Source organism: Buteo buteo, chromosome 7 (genome assembly GCF_964188355.1).
Source record: "Buteo buteo chromosome 7, bButBut1.hap1.1, whole genome shotgun sequence".
NCBI classification, from domain to species: Eukaryota; Metazoa; Chordata; class Aves; order Accipitriformes; family Accipitridae; genus Buteo; species Buteo buteo.
The window spans coordinates 18,804,618-18,810,617 of record NC_134177.1 but is presented as its reverse complement, the minus strand read 5'-3'; positions in this window follow the sequence as shown (position 1 = coordinate 18,810,617).

The following is a 6,000-nucleotide window of genomic DNA, read 5'->3' as shown; positions in this document are numbered from 1 at the left end:
ACTAACCTATGTTTTGAGAAGGAAACAGGGATGGAGAACTGCAAGAAGCCTTTAACCCTGTCCCTCCGCAGCCCCACCGGTCCATCTGACTGCAACCTCAGCCAGGGCTCATCTGTCCATCACCTCCTCTTTGTCACTGATGGCATCCAACCTGCCCTCGGCAAGACGGCGCAGCAGCGGCAGGGAGGATTGCTGACCTCTGATGGTCCCAAGTGCAGCAGCGTTAGTGGGACAAGGGCAGGAGCCGTCACAGTACTGTTCTGCCTTTGGCTGTTGCAAATGCTGCTGGAATGTGCCTGGACACCAGGTTCACCACTCAGGGAAGCACCAATCGAGGCAAGGGTGGGAAGGGGAAAGGAGGGAGGGAAAGTAATATCTATTATTGGACATAAAAAAAACCCCAAACCAACAAACCGTTGGCAAGGAAGAATACTTGATTTGATGTTTGCAAGAGAGCAATTTATTTTTAAAGGTGGCATGAAGCTTGCCCTTTGCCCCACTGGATCTAATCCAACACCAGCTGAAATTGCTTGCCAATGGCTTGCACTTGGGCTTTCATGTAAGTCAATACTTTACATAAAAACTCACAGTGCAAAATTACCCAATAGATCTATTTGTAATAAGTACCTTTCTATAAAACATTGAGCAAATAAGCCCTTATATTTTTAGGAGCATTTTAAATGTTTACTATAAAATTTTATTATGTATTAAACTTAATTACCCAAATTAAATTCTCAGTTATTGTACCTGTGCATGCTGTTTTATTTTTTGCTTCACTAATGCCAGATGGTATAGCTATTCATTTTTATTTTAAAATTTTTATTGCATTTATTCAGTTATTTCACATTGGTGGTGAACTAATGATAGAACCTAGTTAAGCTTTAGTGTTACTGACAGAGACCGCGCAGGCTATACACTGCCAATCATGGCTGGCAACAAAGCACTGGGACTTTTTCTGAAGGAAGGCTGCAGTGATCAAACAAAAGGGACTGAAAAGTACTGTCTGCTAGGACCTAATGTTGAATCAAAAGCAGATTTCCATTTCGGAGCCAAATCTTTCTTGAAACCAGGTTTCAGAGATGAAAACATTACATCACCTTGGGGGGAAAGAGAAAGGATACAATAGAAATTTTAAGGCAAAGAAGCCTTACAGTTTGCCAAGCATATGACTGCTGACGATTAATTTTATTTATGCATTTATGGAACACCTTTTACATTTTTATATCAAGCATAATAACCTCCTCCCCCCACACCCTGAGCCTCAACTGTCTTAAACTACTGAAATAGGAAGTTACATTCTTAGTCTTTTGATTTGAAAACCGAGTTCCCTGCTTCTCTAAATGTTGTAACAGGCATATATTTTCTGGTAAGCTTAATGATGAGCTCTCCTAGCCATACAAATAATACAAACATAATTCGCTGCAAAGATATGCCCCTTTCAGAGACCACTTCATTTATTCTTTGTAGTAGCAAAAAGCTGAAAAATCCAGGCATGAAATAATGTTTTCCAACTATACTTTTTGTTATATTTATGGTCTCTTTGGTAAAATCAAAGGAATGCACTTCTGTGTAATGGGGCATAGTTTGAATGGCACAGTAACCATCACGCCATAAAATTTAGAGTCGGGCTACTTGATTACAAAAGCATGTCCTCACTCCAGCCTTTGCACAATGCAGCTGTTTAAATCACTGGGAGTTTAAAATTGGAGTCACTTGAGAACTAAAATTGCATGTGACGGCAAAATGGTAGAAGATATTAAGTCTGGGCTGCCAATTTCAGAGCAATTTCTAGAAGTCTGAGAGCTTACTGATAAAATTATGGGATGTAGAACACGCAGCACTCATTAAATTCATTTTCTTTTGCTTGCAGCACAAGATTTTCTATCTTGGCTCTTCACTGTGGGACTCCTTGAATTTAGAAACAGGTACCAACAAACAAGAATGGGGTAATGAGATTTGGAAGAATGGAGCCTTTAAATTCTGCTGGTTTTCTCCTGAGATACGCTCTCTGCTACCGCATGTTCATTTATTACTGTGTTGGACAAAATCTTGCAATCCCTACTTGGTTTAAAAATGTTCATCACGTAACAATCCCATGTAAATTTTCAAGCAGGTAACAACATGCTAATGCAACAATCGCCCTCCTTTTCCTTTCCGGTGCTGTGCCACCGTATGGCATCGCAGACACCATCAGTCAGAGAAGGGACTGGAGTTTACAACATCTGGCACCTCACGCTGATACAGGGCATTAAGATAAGGAGGTGGAGCTCCACTGTGACCACCAGGCTCCATGCAGTAGGCACTAAGGTTAAGGTTTTTCCACAAGTCTCCCACCTACTTTTTATGCTCATGTTTCTCTGTATCGTGGCTTAGTTTTGACAGTGGAGCCACCTCCAATTGCATCATCTCTGGCAGGTGGACAGGGAGCTGGCCTCCCCCGCTGTGTTGCTCCCCCCGGGAGCACGCAGCAGAAAGACCTGGTGAGGTGACACCTCAACACACGCTACAAGTGATGATAATTGCATTGTTATAATAAACTACAGCGGCTTTTTTCTTGTATTTTTCATCCTCCTCCACAGAAGCACCCAAACGATGTAAGCTGTCAAGGATGCCCAGGATGACAGATATTGTGGCTCAATAAAACTCAATAAAAGCAGGTTTCATAACATACTTTTGCTGCTTTTCTGAACTACAAATACTAAATAGCCCTAAATCTTTTTCTCAAGGTAATTCCCAGATTTCCAAAAGACAGCTAAGATGAGACTCCTCCACCCAAATACTACACACTGAAAACACACTCAATACATTGAGGTTTATCAGAAATATATAAGAAAAACGCTGTGACTATCAGTACAAAGCTAATGTCTTAACCATTGCCTCCTCGGGGTGACATCTCAAGAGACCAGGTCTCCTGTCGAAGCATTGGTTACCTCCCATGCAGGCAGGTTTCTGCATGGCAAAAGCCAGCGCAGAATCTGTCCTCCATCGTTCCTCAAAGCAACTCACACAGTTTCCACAAGAGAGGCAGTTTAAGGATTATCAGACACCATTACGAGTCTGCTTCTTCTCTTTTTCCTACGCTATTTAACCCTCATCCCTGTCGCCAACAAAATGACAGTAAATTCAATAGCTTCCAAAAGCCTGTGATAACCGTGTGACACATGCAACAGCACAAGGACAAGGAATGGGGCTTGAAGAGCGGCCTCCTTCCTTGCAACCTCAAAACTGTTTAATTATGAAATGAGTGCAAAGCCATTGCAGAACCAAAGCAACACAGGGAAATAAGGGTCCAACACTTTTTCCTTTTCAGCTGTTAAATGGCTGTAGATTTTTTTTTTCCCACATTTGCATCTATTGTTTCTCTCATTTTTATTAAATCTTGGTGTGTACCAGTTCAGACCATTTTGATTTCCACCTGCATGAAAGTTACATACATCTTGCATGGTCTGACATCACTTAATCTACAAGATTAGAGTTAATTCTCTGTTTTACCTAATTAACTCCACTGGACTGATCACACTTACTTCTCTCTCCGGCTAAGATGCATGCAGCTGCTCATCTAAAGCATACAAATTATCTCATAGCCTAGTTATGCTGCTGACACGAGGTCATGAAAAATGTGCCAACAAAACAGAATCCCCAGCGCTCCAGCAGACAACAACGAACCTCATATTTCACTATAACTTGGCAATTAAGTCAGAAGAAATACCTCGGGAGAGGAGCCATTCTCCAGGATTTCAAGCAGAACAAACCACTGCTGATGAATTAGCTGAGACCCACTGCAGTGCACAGGCAAAATGTGAACCACGCTGAAACTCTTCGTTCTTAACATTTCTAATGGCATAAATTAGGATTTCTGTAAGTAAGGCACAGGGAATGAGGTGACCTGCTGCACGAGACCGTGCTGCCTTAGGAAAAGCTCAGCACAATTCAGCATCATTTCATCCTGCAAACAGATGAAGGAGCTGCAAGAGCACCCACACTCAGCAACGCCAGAGCTGTCCTGGCTCCACATGCCCTTCCGCATGCCCACCAGTGGCTGCCGTCCCAGAGACACATGTGCCAACTGGGACCGCCAGTCCTGTCCCATGCCACCATCCTGACATCAAGACTTTAATGACCTGAGGTAGTACAGACGTGGGTCTCCTACTGCATGCACACCAGCAAAGGCCTGTAATGAGTCAACTCGTAAACGCTGGGCAATTATTGTTGGTCATCCTTCTGCAAACTGCAGGAAAGAGACTGTGGCCTTTCCCCCTCTGCTCAGCACAGACTAATGCATTACCATATAAACACTTCCACAACACTGGTAGGAAAAGATGTATTTTTCTGACAGGTCGCACAAATTTAATCAGAGCACGCTACCTGCTGAAGACACTGCGATGGCCCAAGGAGCAGAGCAGGGTTCATTGGAAGTGACAGCGACCTCCCCCTGGGGACGCCGAGGACAGGCAAGGCAGGCCGGCCGGCCGTGGTGGAAGAGTGGGTGCAGGGATTGTACCGCTACTCTCACAGCAGACCTGGCTCCAGGTCGTCCCGGGCCATTCCTTCGCTACTGAATAGCAAAGACAGTTAGAAGCAAGGAAGGGAGACGCAAACACCTTTTCTTTGTGTGGCCAGAGTTGACTCGAAAAAACACAAAGAAATCCACCTGGAAACCCCAGACAGAAACAGGTCCCAAACCATTTAGGAGAGTCTGGGTAGATGTGAAGCACAGTCTATTAGTCAAGCACAGTTTCAGATTTCACCTGTTGCTGCATTGGGATAGGCCTGACATCTTTTATGGATATAAAAATATCCCACAGTTGACTATATCATCACTTAACTTCATTTTTTCTTTCTAGAGGAGTGTCCTTTGAAGTTCCTCTGTGTATTTCATTATTGTCTTGGGATCTGGAAAAGCTGTTGTTACTTGAAACCACCAGATCTGGAATCCATTAAAGATGAGACTGAGCCAGGGAGCACCAGTATGGTACTAAGCACTCAGCCACAACAATTTAACCCAACTGTGCAAGAAAACCTTGAATAATTATATGCTCAGTAATTATGTCTAAAACTATTTCTATTACCTCTAAATGAGGGGTAACTAATTTGAGATAGCAATGAGTGACCTTTTCACATGCACATGACCCATATCAACTTTGAAAAATTACTTGCTTTCCAAGAATGAAATCCACTCCTGTCCATTGTTCTCAGAAAATCTATACTGCCCACAGAAAAACATACCAGCCACATGATGCATTATTCATAGGATTATAACGTTTCCTCTCTTTCCAAGAGCAATACAATTTACAGGAAAATAACAGAGAATGTAAAGCCCAATGCAAATGAAAGCATAATAGATAAAAGTTATCAAGTACTATGTTCTCACTCTGATGGTGGAAGTGAGGAAAGGAGAGAGATGCTCCAGTCTGCACAGTAATAGCCCCCTCGTGAAGGGACACGTGGATTCTGTACCACGCGACATGCACAGTAATTACAAGGCACTCCTTTGCCATCAGAGCTGGGCTACTTCCAATGGCATGTTTTCAATAGGTGTTTTCACCTTGCCAATGTAAGTGAACAAACAAGTCACTGCATTAATACGTAAGCAGTTTTCTCCTGATGAGAAAACATTAATGGCCTTTTCACATACACCTTCCACCACAGACATTAAAAAAAACCAACGCAAACACCCCCAGACACCATCTCCCATCTTTCTAGCAATAACTGGAAATCAAGCCTACTGCCTGCAGGACCTATTGCTAAAATGTTTCTTGGCTCAGGCTTCGTCTCCTTAGGCTGTTAGCACAGTGTTAGATTGTCTTCAAATGCGCTACCAGGACCTGCTCAGTAGATAAGATTGTTACTCCAAGCATTTTTAATGCTTCCTCAGTTCTACTTTGGAAACCTACTTTCTAACTTCCAGTTTTTCTGAAAAGAGCTTGCAGCAACCCACATCTCCTGCTGGGATAAATGATTTGAAGCTCCTTTCTCTTTCAGCAGGGTAAATCAGGTATG